Source organism: Myotis brandtii, unplaced genomic scaffold (assembly GCF_000412655.1).
Source record: "Myotis brandtii unplaced genomic scaffold, ASM41265v1 scaffold116, whole genome shotgun sequence".
Taxonomy (NCBI): domain Eukaryota; kingdom Metazoa; phylum Chordata; class Mammalia; order Chiroptera; family Vespertilionidae; genus Myotis; species Myotis brandtii.
In genome coordinates, this window is record NW_005354010.1 from 483,668 (window position 1) to 506,455 (window position 22,788).

Genomic DNA, 22,788 nt, shown 5'->3' on the forward strand with positions numbered 1-22,788 from the left:
GATGATGTGTTTGTAATTCCAGATAAATAAAATGATAGTGATTTTTCAATAGACCAAATAAAAATTTAAATTTTACTTATTTCATGTCGTCAAGAAAATATATAATTTTTCTTAACCACACTTAGTGTTAGCCTCTTATGTCTACTGAGTCTTATCTACATTGAAGCCCACTGTTTTAAAATTTGATAAAACGAAAAGAACAGTTCACCTATAGTTTAAGTGAGTCATACTTTCTCATTGAAGAAGTTATTATGTGGGAGTTGTTAGGCTTTGGGAGAAATTAGATCTACCACCTACCTTAAGATTTTAATAACAAAATGTACAAATTTTTTTTCAAATATGCAGCAAATACGAACAATTTTGGTAGAATTTTTAAAAAGGATTGTAAGGATCTATTTAACCTGATATTAAAGAGTGAGGGTAAGCTCTGGGATATATTTTAAATGGTTGACTCCCCAAGTGTTAATTAAAGCAACTAATTCTAACCAATCTAATAAAATCAGGTCAATTTTACCAAACCTGTAGAAGACCCCATAGAGTCTATGACATAGACTCCTCCAATCACCTTCTTAATCACTTAAAATTTCCATAGACATTACATAGCCAGTGACTACAGAAATAATACTTCTAGGAGGTATTTTTCTGATGAATGCTTTTTTTTAGTATCAGAAATTAAATATTTATAGAGCTAAGAGCTTAATCAAAGGACAATAAGGCAAACCGGAGGTATGGCAATGGAGATAGATCCTTGAACCTTACTAAGGTTCTCTCTGTCCATAGATTTGAATATATCCAGAGTAATTTGTGTAAATATTACTGGAGAAGTTTTGTTTTTAAATAAATAACCAAGGACAAAGAGAGTGAGGAAGAGGCTTTGAAATACTTCACTTGTCTGTAACCATTAGCTACACAACTGCATCAGAAGGCTGCATTATAAGAATTCAGTGCAGAACATATTAATCGTAACCAGAAAATGTTGATAAAAATGTTTGTGTTTTTTATTAAATTATCTTATTTCTTAAGGTGAACATTTTTCAAAATCTGCTTGCACTTTATACATGCCTATTTCTTTATTTGCTGTCTTAGTTGATCCACTCTGGATATTTTTAGATCATAAGAAAAGGAGAGAAGAAAATTTAAAGTGCTCGGCAGGCAGAGAGCTCACACAGCGACATCTTACTTCATCCACTTCTTTACGTAATTTTTAAGTTAGTTTCCTGCTGCTCCCATAAGTGTTTTGACTTTAGAATTCTTGCCAACACAGACAGACTATTGACAAGGAAATGCAAGAGCATTTCTTTCTGGTTTACTTCCTAATGACTGGATTCAGTATAGAAGCTGGAAAAAAAAAAGAACTATGGACAGAAAAAGTGTCTAGTAGGAAAATAAGTGAAATAAAACTTTCTTTGTGTGTGTGGTTCTCTAGCTTTCTTTCATTACATATGCCAACATTTTTAGGCATACCCTGGCTATATTTAGCAAATGTGGACCTGTTGATCATAGCAGGACAATACTAGGATAAAGTTGTCTTTATATGTTCCTGGGAAATTCCCTAACTTGTTCTTATTATCATAATAATGAGGTTATTTATTTACTCCATAGGGGTGGAGTAGATATTGTTAGGTATACTTTGCAAGGCATTGTATAGTTATTACTCTAAAAATTCCTTCATTAATTCCCAAAGTTAGACAAAAGCATAATGGAATAATACTTTTTCTACCCTGATATTTAATACACTTATAGTTCTTTCTTCTCTTCAATCCAAAATTGAAATGGCAGCAAATTAAAAGTAAGGTCATTTGGGAACATATACACATTAAAGGGCATGTCTACTTTGCTAGCAGTTTGGGTTCTGTAGCTCAATTATTTGGAACATGGAAAACATAATTTTAAAAATGCAAGTGGTGATATTTTATAAGAATCTATGTTTTCCTTCCTAAATTGAGGTATGTACAAAAAAGGAAATCTAATGAAAGAAAAAAATGTTTTCAAAATGTTAACTTAGTAATACCCTATGCCATCCCAATGTGGAGACGGGGTCTCACTCTGACAATAGCCTCTGTGACAGGCTCTGAGCGATGCTGTGGCAATTTAGGTGACCTGAGGATCACCTGAAAGCTGCCAGGGTGTTGGGAATTGGAGGAGAAAAGCCATGCCTGTCCTATGGAGAAAGAAGGGGCAGCACTGCATTGCCTGGTGACTTCCTCTCCTTTCTTTTCTCCTTTCTCTTTTATTTCTTTAAAGGTTTATTAGTTTTCTATTGTTGTTGCAACAAATTACCACAGACTCAGTGGCTTACAACAATGCCCACTTATGATGTTGCAGTTCTGTAGGTCAGAAGTCCAGGATAGTGTATCTGGTTCTGTGGGCAGGGCCTCAGGAGGCTGAAATCAATGGGCAGCTGGCTGTCCCTTCCTGGAGCTCCAGTCCCCATCCAGATCACTCCTGTCACTGGCAGATCTCAGTTCCATAAGATTATAGAATTGAAACACCTGTGTCCTTGCTGGTTTTCAGCCAGGGTGCCTCCTCTTATACATCGCAGCAAGTAAATCCTCAGGGCAAATCTACCCTCGCTCTGCCAATCACTCTGACCTCTGCAACCAGCTTGTGAGAATCTGTGTTAGTCAAGAACTCACCAGACTAGGCTGTGCTCACAAGGGTAAAACCCTTAAAATTAGCTCACCTGGTATCTTACTCACATCTGTAAAATCTCTTCTTAGCAGTAACTAGATTGGTGTTTGATTGAATAACCATAGTGAGAATCTTGGAGGCCATTTTTGGAATCTTCCTACCACAGAAGATTAGTGCCCTCTTGTGGGCAATAGTTGATTTTCCTGCTGACCTTTAATTGTCCTTCCTTGTTATTTTCCTTTGACCTCTTGTTAAAAATAAAATAGAATAACATTATTTTCTCTCTCTAAATATGAATATATATATTAATGATATCTTCTAAAATTTAATAAATGTCTCCTAATAAATTCTTTTATTGGTATTTCTTTGTATATAAGTAAAAACTTAAGTAAATATATTTTAATTCTAGTCTTTCTTGCTCCCATACATATTTCCTTGGGCTCATCTTTCAAATTGCCAGAACTCTCACTTTTCTCTAAGAGTAACCCTAACCCTGAATAGCTAAGATAATTCAGGTTTAGAAAACATTTTTCTTATTTCATTTTGCTCTCTCTCTCTCTCTCTCTCTCTCTCTCTCAGAAATACCTACTATTCAATAGTCTATATGCAGCAAAAGACTGGGCCAAATCGCTACTTTTTTTCATAGCTTTCCTAATGATTTCTCGTTACTTTTCAAGGCTTCCCCTGAAAGGGTGTGTAGGAGAAGGGACAGATAACTAGTCTATAAACCAAGATAGCAGCTGGATAGATTTTATAACGCCTCTACCTCTATCTTCCTCACTTTCATTTGCAGACTCCTCCTCTTTTCTCTTGCTAACACTGAGGATTCAAACAAGAAAAAAATGCCAAATTCATGAAGGGACAAAGCCCAGCAATGATTACATATACAAGAATATATTTTGTGTTGAGGGTGGGTTAGGCTAATTTGACTGACGTTTTTGGCCCCCTGTTTGCCCAGTCCCACTTTGGAGCCTTCTCTTGGGCAGCTGTTTATTAATCATGGACTTTTATTCAGTAATCTTTGTTTTCAAAGGTATGACATGTTCAAGGTTTAAGGAATCATACATCACCCCACCTACACCCCCATGAAAAGCAACACAGTCTCTTCCAACACGTTTTATTCCCTGCATACCCACCCAGATGACTTCAGGAAAGATAAAGGAGATCCTGCAATCACCACATAACCACTCACTCCAGATGCAACACAGCCAATAGTATTTGTTCAAAATGTGAACTATAAAAGTTTAGAAATTTAAAAATGTCCACATATTATCTATCTCTACACTCATCTATTTTCTTTATTTTTGGTTTTGACATTCTTTTACCTTCTTCTGTATTCTAATATTTCTGTACAGTTTGAGGAGAGAAGTTTGACCCAAGCTTCTTGGACTAGAAAGGTATAGAAGTTAAAGAAAAAATAGTGTTTTCTAACATGAAGAATGAAGAAGAGGGTGTGTGAGGGATGTGTTGCTTTGAGTAACCTCAATCTGCATAAAACCTGCTGTGGGACCTTATACGTATACTTCGAACCCACAGGTTTTGAAAATAGTTTGGGAAAAAAAAAACACCTTTCAATTAGCTTTGGAATATAGTTGTCTCAGGAGACTGTCATTATCATAGAGCCTGCTTCGTCTTGTTTTGCTGGCGATAACAACCCCTTCTGAACTGTTGCTCTGATTTTTTTTTAACTCTGTTAAAATCATAGGGCAAACACACACAGACACACACACACACACACACACACACACACACACACACACACACACACCTACAGCACACAAGCTCCCAAGCACTGAGTTCTGCGGAGATCTGCCTGCCCTGTCACTTCTGATAGGCATTGTAGGGTAGATTAACTCTAGGAAAGAATTAGGCAAGGAGCTCCCACTGGTGGTGGAGGACACTTCACCACGCACGGGCCATGCCTCCCCTTGTTAGTCCTCTGAGGACGGGTCTCTGAGTCACCGGCGAAAAGTGTGCCAATAGTTCTCTTTCACCAGGCGATGAAACAAAAAAAAAATGCCATTGTTCCCTTCGGTGGTTACGGGTATTAGTCACCGCTGATAATAACCAGGAGGCGCAGGCGGTGCCGCCAGGACCGTGTTAGTAGTTACAATCTGGATGGGCTCCACCTGCAGCATTGTCAAGTAGCTTCCAGGCTTTTCAACTCTGAAGGATTCCAAAGCTACTGGCACAAACCCTGAATTCTCTCAGCGTAGAACAAAGTTTATTGCCTTTATTGCTAGTGTTACCTTTAACCAGACAAAGCATGGCTTTTCCAATTTAAGCTTCTCTGAGCTGCTTTTGAGGAAGAACAGAGCTTCTTTGCATGCGAGGGAGATGCACTGTCAAATACTCAATTTGACTATGGAAAGGAGCCACCTGCGTTGGCAGCTTGCATCCTGAGAGGCAGACACCAGTGCCTCCTTTGTTATGGGTCCCTCCCTCTAGATCACACAGTCCCTGGAAAAATAATCCCACAGCCATGTTACCTGTGACCTTCTTTATCACGAGCACAAAAATAGTGTTCCACTTAAATTTGTTCACACATTTAGAGTCTGTTGCAAAAGGAACAGAAGGGGAAAATGTTGGATTTCTGTGGAGAAAAAAAAGTAGGTTTTTCTCTTAGCTGGTGTCTGAGATTAAGGTATTTTGATATATCCATCCAAACAAGTATTATTGAGAAGAGGAAAAGATGGGGCTAGTATAAATTCAAAGTAACAGGAAAAGTTTCAAAGAAAGGAGCAAGGCCATTAGGTAAGTAAGCCAATAGTGAGATTTTATATACATTCAATTTACTTTTAAAACCAAAGCTCAGGTCTTTTTGTAATCAGAGCTCAACACTGAAATTCGGTTGGATATCCTTATGGGTTAGATACACCTTCTGGGATTTTACAAACAACTGAGTAACTTGAATCAGACCCTTTAGGTAGGTCATACCTTGTCAGCTTATGATGGCATCTGCAATTAAATATACAAAAGAGTCTTGCTCTGTTATTTCTAGAGTCTACAAATTACAGGACTGGGTTGCAGAAGCGATGGCTTCATTAAATGAAGGTACAGTTTTAAGATGAACTGCACCAGCTCCTTAATGATCACTAATAATTTAGTAATTTGAGCCCCTATGTCCAATGCCTGTTTTCATAAATACAAACGTCTTTAAATTATGTACTTAGACAGAAAAGAGAAAATCAGGAAGACAGAAAAGGAAGTGAATATCATGTTTGGAGGAGAGCTGTGGAGAAGACTTAATTGGAATTTTTTTTTCCTAAGCACATTTTCTAGTACTGCCTGGTGTTTTAAAAGCACCAAATGATCAGTTTGATGTGCTTCCTTCTTCTTCATTTGATTCATATTTTCATTGTTTAGTTCAAACTTCATGTGATAAGTACAATGCTAAGCATGTACATATTCATGCTCATCATGCACCGCACACGATCGGCAAGGCAATTTTGAAGGTGCTCCCACAGGACTAGATGTGGGGCCTATAAAGAATCATCGGGGACAATAAAAAGCATTTCTTATTCTTTGAAATTTGTGTATTCCACAAAGAAGAAAGCAAACAACAGTCTTGCAAAGGCACCAAAACATTTTCCCCAGTGAGGCTGCTGCTAGTGGGTTAGCTGCCAGCACAGCTCTCCCCACATTTTGTTTCTTCAGGTAAAATATGGGACCAAAGTTTAAAATATGGGGAAGTGTGACACAGTGCAGGCTGGCTTTCCCAGGCAACTGGCTTTGCTTACAGCAGTGCCCTCGATTAGCCAGAAAGTTGGCATGCCGGCAACTTCAATAAAAACTGCTTATCTGATGGAGAGCTGGATTACCAATGCATTTTTATAAGATAACTAGAGGCCCGGTGCATGAAATTCATGCGTTGGGACAGGGAGTCCCTCAGCCCGGCCTGCACCCTCTCCAATCCGGGAACCCTCAGGGGATGTCCAACTGCCTCTCGCAATCCGGGACCACTAGCTCCTAACCATTCGCCTGCCTGCCTGCCTGATTGCCCCTTACAACCTCTGCCTGCCTGCCTGATGGCCCCTAACTGCTCCCCTGCCTGCCTGATGGCCCCTAACTGCTCCCCTAACTGCCTTTGCCTCGCCCCACACCCGGGATTCAGGATTCACTCCTCTGGTCGGTCACAGGCACCCAGGACCCGGGCATCTCTCCCTCTGGTGGGCTGCAGGCACCCAGGACCAAGGTCGGCTTTGCCTGGGCCAGCTGCAGCCGCAGGGGACCATGGGCAGGCAGTTTTGCCTGAGGCGCCTGGGACCATGGGGCGGGTGGCTTGTCCCTCTCCCGGGCTGCAGGTGCAGGTGCTGGTGCCTGGGACCTTGGGGCCGGTGCTTTGTCCCTCTCCGGGGCCGCAACCCCAGATGCTAGTGCCCAGGACTGCGGGGCAGGTGGGAGACTAGAATCTACAGTCAGTGCCCAGAAATAATGTTCCCACAGAGGAACAGCAAGTGCTGTTTACAAATAGTGAACTCTGCTACATCAACACATGGCTTGTATGCAAAGAGTTTATAATGCATATTAAATTTCAAAGTAGTTTTGAAATGACTTATTTGTTCTGCCTTTAAGGCAATTCAGGAAAAGAGGCTAAGTTCCAATGCTGGGCTCTGAAAAAAACAAGGCAAGCATTGGAGAGAAACTTGGAAGCAGAGGTTACCTTATATATGTCAAGTTCTAGGAAATTACAGAATTCATGGGCAAGGGAATGGACTTCTTCCAAAAATGGAAGTAGTACCTGGGTGGATTTAAATTTAAATAAACCCCAAAAGACTAGAAAACAATTGCTAATATCTGAATGATCAGTGATTTACTAATACAGACAGTATAAAGATTTTAAATAAAAGCAGGAAGCAATTCATCATTTCATTGATCCGAAAAGTCATCCCTACCTGCCTTCAGACAAAACCCCACACAACTACACATGGAATAGTTGCAGAACGGTGTGCTCCTTCTCTCCTTCCATCTCTCATAGGAATGAGGTGGCTTCACATGGGACTTTTCCTTTACTTTCTGGATGGAGAGTCCAGTCCAGGGGAGAACCTAGAACACAGTCTGACAGCCAGCAGAGCAGGTGATCAGAGAGGAAGGACTTCTACAGGCCACATGGAGATCTTTTCCCAGAGGTCTGTGAGATGGGGAAAGACTCTGTAAAACAGTTTTTTTTTATGCTTTACAGCAGGGAGCCAACGTATTATTTTCCCAGCAAGTCGTTGTTATACATAGCCAAACACATCAATGAAAATGGAAAAATATTTAAGAAACTGTGTGGCCCAACCTCCTCACTTCAAACATGAGAAAGCAAAGGCCCAGAGAAGTCTCCATAACCCGTTTGTACATGTTCAAGAGTTTGACAGGATGGTAAAGTTAGACACACAGCTTGCTTCAGGTTGATGGTGATTTATCATTTTGCTGCTTTAATTTTTGTGTGTAATACAATGTAGTTAGCTGATATAAAATTATTTGCAACTGAAAATAAAAGTCAACTATTTCACACAAACGTGTAGCTGTTGATATGAACAAAACTGACTCCATCTTTTATTCCTGCTGTTGTTTCTCTGCAACTTTCCAAGCTGAGGGCAGTATCCCAAATAGTCTCAGGCAGCACCAAAGTCTCATGGTTAATGATTAGCTGTGTCCTATTAACTTGCACAATGAAACCACAAAGATTCCTGTCAGTAAATGGCCAGAATGCATAGCAACCGAGATAAATATCAAACTAGGTGTTTGTGTCAATTCTAAGTGATTTTTCATCATAAGACCACCATGAGGTATAGTCCTGGCCTTATACTACATTCTTTGTCTCTTTGTCTTGCCAATCATTCAGTTCAGCTAGACTATAAAACATTAACTGTAACAACTATCTAGCCGCAGAAAATAAGCTGGGCTAAAGGTTACTATTGGGTCACCTTTTCTTCTCCAACCCAATTTTCCCGTAAGTAAATTACCTTAAAATAATTTTTGTTAAATTCAAAGAATTTGCCACTTGTTTGTTTAGTTTTAAGACACATTTATGATTTGGGGATCACTACCTCTGTTCCACCATCAGACAAAGGTTTACCTTAAAAGTAGGTTCTGTTTTTCACAATAATGTAGAACATGTGCATTTACATCCACATACCTGCCCACAACACACATATATATTCCATCTCCTTTTCCAAATGGCATTATCTCATCACAGTAATTTCAAAATAACAACTTAAATAAGATCTTAAAGTTTCATGCTCTAGATGAATTGTGACGGATAAAATTTCAGGGACATACAAAATAATGGGAAAATATGAGTAGAAGATTTGTGACAGTATATTCTAGAGTATCAGTAGTTAAGAAAATCAAAGGTAACTCTTACTTATTTCCCATAGCAAAGTGACCTCTCTCCATTGATCTTGTTTGTGTTCATGCCACCCTGATTTTCACAAGACTGGTCTTTAAAACCCCATATCTGTCATTTATGTTTCCCTGGGCTAACTTTCTATTTCAATCATTTGTCAAATACTGTTACTGTTATAAAAAGTCAAACAAACAAAAACACTAACAAAAACACCAAAACAAAACAAACCCTCTTTCCTTTTTGTAACCAAGTCCTCTTTTAAAAAAATATATTTTTATTGATTTCAGAGAGGGAGGGAGATGGAGAGAGAGAGAAACATCAATGATGAGAGAGAATTACTGATGGGTTGCCTCTTGCCTACTGGGGATTGAATCCACAACCTGAGCATATGCCCTGACCAGGAATTGAACCATGACCTCCTGGTTCATAGGTCGATGCTCAACCATTGGGTCACACCTGCCAGGCCAACCAAGTCTTTTTTTTTAAACTTGGTCTATCACAGTAGACTTCTCATTGGAACATGTATCTCTAGATTCTTCCTCCCTGAGTATTCTACCTGTGGCATATGGATGCTCTTGTCTTATTCACTATTAATTCCTGGGCCATGTGTAGAATCTGGAATAGGGGTCACATAATTCTTTTCTTAACATGTGCTTTTGAATGCAATTGCCTGTTTAAATCACCTACATCTCCACAATATAACTTTGGTGCTTAAAATTTTTCATTGTTTTCCATCTTGGTTATCATAAACTACAACTTTTTTTTTAAATCTTGATTTCAGTATCCTCTCTCCTGTCTGTCAATGTAATTTCAATTTACCTTTTTTTCTACCTTACATATGCCCTTAATCCCTGTTTGCATATATGCTTTTGATGATGTTACTTTTGTGCATGAGGAATTCACTCCTATGCTTTAAGTGTCTTGGCCAAGGTCTGGCTACACCACCTCCATCAAAACTTCCTTATATGTGGCACTCACACCCTCTCATGTCCTTTCTCAGTATGGCACCTCTCTCTCCCATCACAGAATGTGAGGACTTGCACTCATTGTGTTTCTTCTCAGTTCAAGTCCAACCATTCACCAATGCTATGTTATTTTTACTCCCTTAGCTTTTGCTTTTAAAATTTTTACATGAATTTCTCTCTCAATACAGGAATTCATCCTGTGCTACCTGAAATATCACACTATCTTTAAGCTTTGCTCACTCAGAGTCTTTTCTCACGTGGCTGCTTGGCACTGGGCCGATCCTGGGAAACAAAATTAAGAAAGAAAATAATGGCTCTGTCCATCTGGATCATCTGATGAAGGATGGCAGCCTTCATCAGAGAAGACAATCAAGCCTGATAGTGGATGTTGTTCATAACTGATTCAACACCATCTCCTCTATCTTCTGTCCTAACAGAGTCCTAATTCCCCTCACTCAATGGCCTCTTAATGACAAATGTGTCATTTTCTGCATTGAGGTGGTTGTGGAGGGCGGATAGTCACCATTTTCTAGTTTGAATATCTAATTCAAACTAGGTCATAATGGATGCATTTTTAAATTAACAATTTTATGTGGATAATGACTACAATTTTAACACTTAGAAGCAAAGATTTATGATAGAATGAGAAAGCGAGACCTGGAAATGCCTCCCCTGCCTCAGGGACATTTTAGTTAGATTACACATCCCAAAAGTCCTGTGACTTATACAAATTAGACAGAGTTGTGTATTTTTAACTCTGAAATCCTTTCAAATATAATTGCTTACTGCCATTTGGTTTATTTTCTTTCTTATTTTTTATTTATAAATCCTCACCTGAGGATATTATTCCATTGATTTTTAAAGGGAGTGGAAGAGAGAGGGAAAGACAGAGAGAAATATTGATGTGAGAGAAACACATTGATTGGTTGCCTCCTGCACGCAGGGCCCGAGCCTACAACTGAGGTACGTGCCCTTGACCAGAACTGAACTCAGGACCATTCAGTCTGCAGGCCAGCACTCAACCCACTGAGCCAAACTGGCTAGGGCTCTTTCTTCTTATTTTAAAACTGATTCATAAAACAAGCTTTTTCCTACTTTCAAGAAAAATATAAAGGATGAAAAGCATTATTTACTTTTGTTTGCTCTGATATCTCCTGGAAAGGTATGGCCAGGAATCTATATCAACTTACATATTATTTTTAAAATATAAAATAATAAGAATGAGAGGAGGGATGCCACAACATCTCAATTGGAGAGTTCAGGTACAGTGTTCCACAACCTTACATAAGCAGTTTAAATAGGAGAAGATTTACAGTGTAGAATTTACTCAAACGTGCCAGTACAGACAAACAACAAATTATATTTCTTGATCCTGAAAAGGGTACAAAGTTAATACTAAACCAATATGCTATGGACTGCTGGAATTTACCAAATATTTAGATCCCAATATAAGCTATTAAAAGACAAACAAAACACTTGTCAGTGGTTTAAAATCAGACTAGAAGGCAGTGGAGAGGTATTTACTGATAAAATTAATCACATTTCTATTATAGATTTTGCAATTGGAGATACCAAGGTTGATCAAAGCATGAATACACCTGGGATATCCTCCTTTAGTTGTTTTTTTTTTAAGCCTTTCTCATATGAGCAAACTAAAGCACTGTGCTCATGTGTGTGGTGAGTGAATTTTTAACAGTATGGGAGTGCTTCAGAAACTGCTTGTATCTAAGAGCTACAGCTCAGTAAAAATAGATGACTGATGACCACAAGACCAGAGACTCTCTAATAGCCAAGACAAAAACATAAATAAGTTAGTCTGCAAGGCTAAGAGGAAGAGAGCCAGACTAGCCTGGCTACGGTTGCAGACAAGGCCCATTACTTTTACTGTATGTTGATTTTCCATACAACCCACCCTGTAACTCCCATCTCTGTAACTTCCGTCTGAATTCATGGATAAGGCCATGGAAGTTTTGGAAGAGGGATGGGATGAAGTGTCTCTTTTCAACACTGTTGGAACCCATTTCCATGCTCCTGTTTTTTAAGTGTCATCATTTAACTGGTACTGAGTCACATGACAAGAAATTGTTACATTTTATTTTACCTTGTCCTTTTATTCATGAGAGATGGTTAGGTTAAAGGAAATAAAAGGAGAGCTCTAGAGACCTGGGCTCTGGCCTCAGTTTGGTCAGATATTAGCTGTGCGACCATATAACTTTTATGGAATCATAGCTTTTCAAAACTAATCGTATCAGTGTGATACCACCTCTTACCTGATGTCAATATCTTCCAGGTCAGAGTTGGGTACAGAAGCGGGTGAAGACAGCCCAGCTCACCCAGCTAGTGTGCACTGGACCCTGGACTGTCTCCCAGCTCAGCTCAGAGAGTCAGATATGTGCATGATTCACACTTGGTTCTGGGTCCATGTCCCAGGAGCTGTGACAGGCACACGTATCATTTATAACACAATGTAGAAAAATGTAGCAGGGCTCTTTTGAAAGCTCCCATCCAAATAAAGCAGATATGAAAAGCAGACTGGTTTGAAGCATCAAGATGATGGCACAAATAGAAATTAAATCCTGATTAAAGATGTGAGGAGTCAGCAGTAAATTTCTGATGTACACTGAAAATTATCATACTTGTATTTGGATATGTCACCCAGTAACTGTGAGATCACATCATGTCACACCTAAGGAAACTTAAAAATGTTTGCAGGTGAGAACAATACTATTAACTCCAAAACAATATATAATAACAGTCACATCCACTTAAGTATTTAATTTGGTAAAATTTAAAACATAAAACCACATTGCTACGCAAGAAATTGTTATATTTTATTTTCCTTTGTCTTTTTATTCAAGACTGATATCCTTAAAGGAGAGAAGCCTCAAAGAAACTCATAATATATAGGGGTTTCATGTCAGAAAATATAAACATAGACAAATTGGCTTTATGTATTACATAATATTTTATATTATTTCTTTATTTCAGGAAGATTTTTAAAATCAAAATTTATCTAATACAGCATTCTCTATGTAGAATTTCTTGGTGTAAAACCATTGTCCAAATACAATTCCAGTTGCATTTTTCTATTTTAAAAAATATATATTCTTTATTGATTTCAGAGAGGAAGGGATAGGAAGAGAGATAGAAACAACAATGATGAAAGAGAATCAGTGATTGGCTGCCTCCAGCACTAGGGATTGAGCCTGAAACCAGGGTATGAGCCCTGATCAGGAATTGAATAGTGACCTTCTGGTTCATAGGTCGACGCTCAACCACTGAGCCACACTGGTTTGGCACATTTTTATATTTTTAATGTGTGTAACAGAGGCAGTATTTGAAAGCCATAAAACTATATTCTAAGAAAAAAATATATTTGTAAAAGTGTTAGCAGAAAAGGAAGAGATTAATACCTGAAGTTAGATAAGTAGGAAAGGAAGCTGGTTTTAATGAAATCATCTGGAACACTGGATGACTCAAGCATGCAACTTACCAACTCCCTGACCTACAATAAATACCAGGCTCTGTTGCCATTTTTTAAAACTCTTTAAAGTATTACATATGCCCCCCAATTGCCATTGTTGTTGTTGTTTTTTTAATCAGAGATTACTGGGGTAAAGTGACCCCCTCCTCTCTTCCCTGTTGCTTTTTCCCTGTATAATGTTAGGAGTTAGCTTAGTATGGATTAACTGCTTAAAGAAAGGGATGCATTTAAACCCAGTACTCCTATTTTACTGTGAGATCTTTTGTCACTTAAATATCTTCTACCACGAAATAAAAGAGGACAATAAGTAGATAAATCTTCACACTGATTCAAAATAAATTTCCATTTTTTCTCACTATTTTATGAATAAATTCATGTGAAGATAAGATTGCTGTATAATGAGGAAGTTCAGTCTAGAAAGAAGATGAGAAATCTAACTTAATAGATTTGCCACTGTTTTTAGAAGTTGGCATTTTCACTGGTTGCAGTGGTTGGCATTACAGAGTGCTCCCAGGGAGGAGGAAAGAAAGCTACGAAGAAGTGTTTCATGTCCTATGACAATTGTCTCATATCCTCCACTTATTTTTTTAATAAAACATGTAGGTACCTTTTTAATATTATGTAAGCTATCCATTTTATTTGAGGACGCAAATGAATTGTCACTACTTAAATAGCATTCTATATAATAAAGAGGTGATATTCAAATTGACCCTCACTCTGTCACACTGTCACAAGATGGCTGCGCCCACAGCGGAGGTGGTGTTCCCGTAACAAGCCATAATGAGCGATCAGGCGATCAGTGAGGCTGCATAGCGCCGGGCCAAAGTGGGGGACCTGAGGCTGCGCCCGCTGCCCAGTAGGGCTTGACAGGCTGCACCCCCCACCCCAGGCCAGGGGACCTGAGGCCAGGCCCCCTGCCCCAGTGCCAGGCTCGGGGTCCTCAGGCCATGTCCCCACCCTGGCACTGGACTGGGGGACCTGAGGGTGTGCTTGGGGACCTGAGGCTGCACCCCCCACCCGGCGGGGCTTGATGGGGGCCCTAAGGCTGTGCCTCCAACCTGGTGGGGCTTGACACGGGACCTGACACAGCGGAGGTGGTGTTCCCGTAACAAGCCATAATGAGCGATCAGCAGGGACCTGAGGCTGCACCCCCCACCCGGCGGGGCTTGATGGGGGCCCTAAGGCTGTGCCTCCAACCTGGTGGGGCTTGACACGGGACCTGACACGGGACCTGAGGCTGCGCCCCCTACCTGGTGCTGGGCCAGGGAACCAGAGGCTGTGCCCCCCACCCAGCATGGCTTGATGGGGCTGGGGCCGGCCAGGTCTGGATCTTGCCCAATGGGGGTGGGGCCAGCCAGGTATGGGTCTCATGTGATTTCAAGGTGAATGCGGGTGGGCGGGGACTTGACTCTGGGTCCTGTGGTGTGCTCCAGACTCTGACAGGAGGAAGACTTTCATATATATTTTACTAGTTTTTTTTCATCTCTGAAACTTCTATTATAGAGAAAGGGCAAATAGCAATATTCAAATATTTCCTCTAATTAATTCCCTTTTAATGTGCACAACTTTTGTGCACTGGGCCACTAGTTGCTTAATATTGCTTGAGTCTTAAATCAATAACATAATCTCAAATTATTGAATAAGCACCATGAGTCAAGCACTGTCCTGTGTGTGTTGCATAAACCTTCTCACTTCTTTTGAGTAAGAAACTTCAGAGCTAGGCAATCTTCTCTTTATACAAATGGATAAATTGAGACTTAGAGAGGTTCATTGGCTGGAGACAACACAGTCAGGATTTTTACTGAGGCTGTCTAAATCTGAAGCCCATCCAACTAACCATTAGACACAGTACTGTAATGTATTTTCTGTCTTTTGCTTTAAGTGTAAATTGGTGTTAATGAAAGGTGCACATACAGAGCAATCTTGAGATTTATAAAGCCTTCATTCACAGTTTTACTAAAATTCATCCTGACAAAACATGTTAAGGGTATTATAAGTAAAAAAGTGCAAAAGATGTCCTTTTCGTGGGAGAAATTCTATAATATGGATTCTATAATGTTACTTTCTAAGACATTCACTTTAATCAGGGTGGTTTGGTATTTCTTTGGGTGATACTTAAGTGATTATTTCAGTGATTATTTCAGTTGGTTAAAGCAGTTTCATAAAAAATGCAGGTTGTCAATACATAGACAATGATTATGTCTACCCAAATATTAGCTACAAATTACACAGGACTGCTGTGTCTGGATGCTCAGTTGCGCACAGCTAAGGGGCTCTTGACCTGTAGAGCTAGCAGGGCCGAAATCCAATCTTTGCTCACCAAGTCTTGTGACTGAAGTTCTGCCTTCACCCCCAAAAGGTGCCTGTTTCTGTGGAAAGAGCACTGGTGTAGCTAATAGCCTCCTCAAGTCACAAAATAGCAAAGCTAAGACTGAGTGGCAAGATGTAGCAATGGTGATGATGTACAAGAAGCTCTCCAATCAACCAGTTGGTGGGCCAGTCTAGAAATATATTTTAAGAATATTTTAAGACAATGCATAAATATAACCAGTACCAAAAAGATCAGGTTAGTAAATTTAGAGACCAATGAGTCAAATCGAAGCAAGAGAATTCCCCCATTATATTCAGAGACTTATTTGAACAGAGCATTGCTTAGAGTCCACTCTTTATCTACCGCAAAGTTGCATTATGGAGTAGCCTTCTCAGAAGTCAGTACCTAAGAGAAATTGAGTTTTCGTCATGTATTGTCAGAGGTTCTTCATGGATGATTGTCAAATGACTGTTGTTCAAGAAATTCTGTCTTCCAATATCTAGTATTTTCACATATATATATATATATATAATATATATATAGTATTAAAATATCATAGTATTCAATTAAGATAATGCTGTTAGATATTAAAATGTATTTATCAAGTCATCTCTGCTTCCTCAAATTGGATTTACAGGTTAAAAAAGTGCTCTTGATAAACACTTATGGTGATTTTCTACACTTAAATTCACTCTTCATATTCATATTTAAATAGTTACCAGCTCTACTCTATTTCAAGAAGAATGAATAGAGAAGTAGCCAGTAACATAGGACTATAATACTTTCCTTTCCTCATTTTCCACCTTAAGTCAAGAAAAAAAATATAACCTGCTTCCATATGTAGGGGATAAAATTATTCAAACACCATTCTGAATCCTCTGTTTAAAATGAAGGGGTATGAGTATCACTTAAATTAAATAATAATAATTGATAGGTTCCAAGGAGACTTCAACTTGGAAAAGTGCACAAGGTAAATAATTGTTCATTAATTCTTATTACAGCAACTTCTTGGTGGTCTGGTGCCTAGGGTTTCTTCTTATTAAAAATTATAGGATATTTTAGTTCCAAAACATAAATCTCACCAAATAACAGTAGTTGCATGGAAAAGCAGAACAAGATCTCCTAAAAAGTTAGGTGCATCATGTTTGTGCTTTACTTCTAGCAACAATGCTAGGCATATAATGTATTCCTTTTATCTTATTATAAAATCAGCTTAGTTTCCTTAAGGAAATTGGTACAATTTGACTTCCCTTAGGGAAGGATATTTTTCTCTCTACATTTTTCATGTTTCTTTTTCCTGTAAAGGGAGAAACAACAGAGATTTGGATATATATTTGTACTAATTATGACTTATAGATTCAATTCCAGCTGTGGCCCAGCTGAAGTTGAAGTAATGTGTGATGTTGTTGGATTCTAATTGGCATTTCCATATTACTTCCATGTAAAGCCAAGTATCAACGTACCTGGCTCCCCATGGGTGCCTTTATTTAATAAATAAGCAGACAGGAGTCATTAGGTAGATACCAACTCAAGTATTTTATGTATTTTAATAAAGTTGTATGATTTCATTAACTTCAAAGACCTACCTTTTTTAAAAACACTAACCTTTGTATAAACATCAATAAAGCCTAGATTTTTTTGACTTGAAAAATAAGTATAATCTGGAATAAAATATTTTGTTAACCTTTTTACAATTTAAATATCACATATTTTAAAAGAGACATTATCAGTTATATAAAACTACTATTCACTAAGAGCTTAAATATATATTCTTTAAATATGTTATATTTCTAAGAATAACTAATATTAATGGGACACTTAACAATGGGCCAGGACTCATTTGATATGGTTTTATGCTATAAGGCATTTCTTTCTCATAGGATTTTCCTAAGATAGTGTTATTTTTAAATTATAATTTTTGATCAATGCAATCATGCACAAGTAGATTAAAGGATTCATTCCAAATTAGACAATTAGTCAATGATTAAACTGGATTTAGTTCACAAACCACCTGAGTCTGGAAAAGGAATACTTATTCACTCTACCCTGGCAGCCTCTCACAAGGCAGAAGTTTTTCAACAAAGTTTACAGAAGTCGAATTCCAATTCTTTATGGTTTTGGCAGCATGAATAACATTAAATAGTAAAAAATTGATCCAAAAAATGTAAACACCAAATGCATGAACATAGAGACAACATGAATTATTTATTTACACAGCACTCAACATTTATTGAATAAATCTGATAAGTGTGATTCCACATAAATTCCAGTAGGGAGAGACAGGAAATAATCAATCAATCATCAATCATAAATCCATGACAAGTGCAAGGTAGAGAAGAAGGGGTTCATTGCAAGCACAGGGAGATCTTAGGGATGGGATAGTGATGAGATGGAATTGATTGGGTAGAGAATTCCAATAGTGTGCCATCTGAGATTAGAACTGAGAAAGAACAAAACACCAAGCCATGAGTGGGGTCTGTGTACACATTTGAAGATTTGCAGGAAAAGGCAAGTGTGATGGGAATAAGGTTGGAGAGTAGATGTGGACCTTGTAGATTATGGCTAAGAGAAGATGCAGGCGGGAAGGGACCCAATGACTTTATACTTTTAAATGACCACTCTGGTTACTGGCTTTTGAGTGGGTGGGGCTGGGGCAACAGCAAAGAGCCAGGCTGGGAGCCAGTTTGGAGGGAGAGAAGCAATGGAGTCACTATACATGGGTTGCAGAATGCAAGATCTGAATGGCAGTTGACAATCTTCAAAGAACACTTATTTTCTATGCAGTCAGCAGTAGAGCTAACAATTTGTCCGTAAGAAAAATGTTTCATTGACTTTTTAAATGTGCAGGACAACACACTGAATAGATCTGATTCAGTCCAAACACCATCCAAATATGAAAAGCAGGTATAGCCTCAATTTTGATTTAGTGGAAGAATAATGCAGTAGATGTCTTGCTGTTTCTCAACGCTCAACCTCTGGAATCAGACAGTCAGGGCCCAGGGAAAATGATGCACTCATATTGACAGCTTTTGCTACAGAGCACACTTTGTTTTTTCATTTTTGTAAACAGCAGGTCACTGGTTCAGTGGCCTTTTGAACATATGAAGGAAATCAAGTCTTCTAAACGAATCCCAAGACCAAATTATGGACAGGAATATGTAGCCTGCACTTTCAATGAACAGAAAGGGGAAGAGATCAAAGTATACTTTGCCAGGACATGGATATGTCCTTTCCTATTAAGTCCAACCTGTACCTTAAAACATTTTTCTTCATTGTCTCCTAGTTCTTTGATTCCTAGCAATAAATGTTTTTAATTTATTCTTTTTTTTAATAAACAAGGGCATATTCTGGACTCTAGATGTGGAAAAGATAATAACATACATAGTACCCTTCAGGATGTTACAGAGTTTTGTAAGGCAGATAAATATAGAGAGAAAGAGCTATAATCAGCAGAAGGTTTTATAAGAGTGGTGTTTACAAATTGCCATCAATATTCTAAACAGGAAAAACTAAGCTGGAAAAAAATCAAGAAGTTTTTAAAGGTCTTTGAAGGATAGGTTGGATTTTAGGAGATGCTTGGAGATACCCGATGATCTAGGTCATGAGAGCATAACCTTGCTATTGGAAATTTATCTTCAGATTAACCAGGTACAGACACACAGAGGAAGTAGAAGTAATCCCTTATCACATCTCTGACTATTTGCAACTATCTTACCATATTTTCTGGCTCTCAACACTAAGCAGCCTGTTTAAATTCACATCAGTAGGTGTTATGATCAATCCTCTCTTTGCTTGTATGTGCACGGTGTTTTAAAGCTTCCCTGTTCCATCAATGTCCATTCCTTTCTTCTCAAATGTTGCTCTATTCATAAATATCACTTCTAGTTCCTCAAATGTAATCTGTTTTGTGTGTGTGTGTGTGTGTGTGCATTCAAACATTTTGGTTAAAGTGTTACTTAAAATTGTGTTATGATACAGTTCTCATACAAGATTGCAAGTCATTGTTCCCTACAGCCAGTAAACAAACCTATTATTACACCATTCACAACATTATTTCTTGATAGATGTCTGTTAAATCAGATAATGTGAATGTAGTGCTTAACTCAGCGCCCATCATTTCAATAAGTGATACCTGTTATTATTGAATGAATTGATGGTTGGCTGGATAAATCCTTTGCAGACAGATGCTTATCATGTATATTTAATAAAACGAGAATCCTCGCCTTGTCCAGCAATAATCTGTGAAAGAAAACTACAATAAAGGTAAAGGCCTTTTGCCTTGAAATTTCTAGCCGGGATGGGGGTGTTGTAATTGCAAGAGAACTCGAAGTGGGAAAGACACTTCTCGGGAGAGAGAGTTGGATATGAGACTGAGACTGGAAGGGTAGATTTAAAAAACATTGCACTCTGCTTGGCAAAAAATGATTGTAAGAAAACTCCTGTCCATTGAAATTGTTTTCTACACTTAGAAGAGTTTAATTAAATTTTATTAATTCATGGGATTTTTTTCCAAGTTGGAGAAACCATGTAAGTGTTTGGACATCATAGAAGGAAAAAGCCTTTCTTTAAACATACATTTGGGGCTGCAAGAAATGAACTCTTGCTTTGAGCATGGGTAGAATTGGCAAAGAGCTAAAATAAGAGGAACAAGGCTCAGGCAGCCAGATAGGTTATGCCTGGGACTAGTCAGTATCTTAGCTCTTTTCATTTGGCCATTTGGTTGCAGGTATTACACTATACTTCTGACATTATAGTACAATAGTTTACTGAACTCTCTTAATGTTTATTTAAGTCATGCAGTGTGACCAAATAATTGAAGAGACCCTAAGGGACAGGTCTGTGTTCCCAAGGCAGTAGTTGCTGTTATAGAGAATCCATAATAGGGCCGATGCTCTGTGCTTATTTTTGATGGAGAATATTTTGTTTTTGATGCAATGGTGTTGTAAACTGAATAATGTTCCTTTAGAGCAGCGGTTCTCAACCTGTGGGTCGCGACCCCTTTGGGGGTCAAACGACCCTTTCACAGGGGTCACCTAAGACCATTGGAAAACACATATATAATTACATATTGTTTTTTGTGATTAATCACTATGCTTTAATTATGTTCAATTTGTAACAATGAAAATACATCCTGCATATCAGATATTTACATTACGATTCATAACAGTAGAAAAATTACAGTTATGAAGTAGCAACGAAAATAATTTTATGGTTGGGGGTCACCACAACATGAGGAACTGTATTAAAGGGCTGTGGCATTAGGAAGGTTGAGAACCACTGCTTTAGAGGTATCCCTTCCTAATCCATATAATCTGTGAGTATATCTAATACAGCAAAAATAACTGTGATTGAGGTAAAGGTCTTAAGCTGGTGAGATCATCCTGCATTATCTTTAGGTGGGCCCTTGTGAAAGAGAGGCAGGAATAGCAAAAGAGGAAGCAAAATATCAAATGGAAGGATCATGAGGTTGGAGTGATGGGAAGAAGGGGTCAAGAGCCAAGCAATGGAGTGTCCTCCAGAAGATAGAAAATACAACCCAAACATTATCCTCCAGAGATTACAGGAAGGAGCCTGCTCTGCCAAGAACTTGACTTTAGCAAGCAACACTGATTTTGGACTTGTGACCTCCGGAACAATGGAAGAATAAATCTATGTTATTTTAAGAGAAAAAAATATGGCAATTTGTCACAGCTTCCAGAGGATACTAATACAAATGAGTATTGGAGGAGGGGGGTCACAATAGGTGTAACTCTAGAGCAGGGGTCCTCAAACTACGGCCTGCGGGCCACATGCAAATACAAATATTGTATTTGTTCCCGTTTTGTTTTTTTACTTCAAAATAAGATATGTGCAGTGTTCCTAGGAATTTGTACAAAGTTTTTTTTTAAAACTATAGTCCAGCCTTCCAACGGTCTGAGGGACAGTGAACTGGCCCCCTGTTTAAAAAGTTTGAGGACTGCCAAACCGGTTTGGCTCAGTGGATAGAGCATCGGCCTGCAGACTGAAAGATCCCAGGTTCAATTCCGGTCAAGGGCATGTACCTTGGTTGTGGGCACATCCCCAGTAGGCGGTGTGCAGGAGGCAGTTGGTCGATGTTCTCTCATTGATGTTTCTAACTCTCTATCCCTCTCCCTTCCTCTCTGTAAAAAATTAATAAAATATATTTAAAAAACAAAATAATAATTTTAAAAAAAGTTTGAGGACCTCTGCTCTAGAGTCACAAACAGAGAGCTGGGAATTTAAGGGCACTGCTTTACACACCAATGTGAATGGCCTTTAACAGAAGGAAGGTGATGTCTTGAGTAGAATAGACTCATAAATTGTCTGTGCAACTGGAAAAGAGATGATCTAAGTCAAGAGAGCATAACACCCATTTTTCCTATTGTGCAGTCCTTATGATTGGGAAGTTTATGTTCAAAATAATCTGGTTAAAATGTTAAGAAGGAGTCCCTTAAAATGTCACACCTATTTACAAATATCTCACCAAAGGGTAGGAGGACATGTGAAGGTGTAATGTCAAATATTTCTTCTACATTTAATTATAGTTTAAGTTGGCCCTACAAGTGTTGTTCCAGGATGGAGAACAGGTGTGTTTTCTGTGCTCCAATAATATTATCATAATATTTGGGAACTATTCAAATGCCATAGTTTTATTACTGTGCCATCAAGTTATGACTTTAACATACATTAAGGGATGTGGCTATTAGACTATTTGTTTCACCATCCAAAGATGATCATGGTATTCAATAAATAATAGCTGTTTTTTTTCCTCCCATAGGAATCACTGTGCTAGGTTCAAGAAGAAGACACAGTCCCTATCTTAAAAATCTAATAGTAGCCGTAACCATTTTGGCTCAGTGGATAGAGCGTCGGCCTGCAGACTGAAAGGTCCCAGGTTCGATTCCGGTCAAGGGCATGTACCTTTGTTGCGGGCACATCTCCAGTAGGAGGTATGCAGGAGGCAGCTGATCGATGTTTCTCTCTCATCGATGTCTCTAACTCTCTGTTCCTCCCCCTTCCTCTCTGTAAAAAAAAATCAATAAAATATATTTTTATAAAAAAA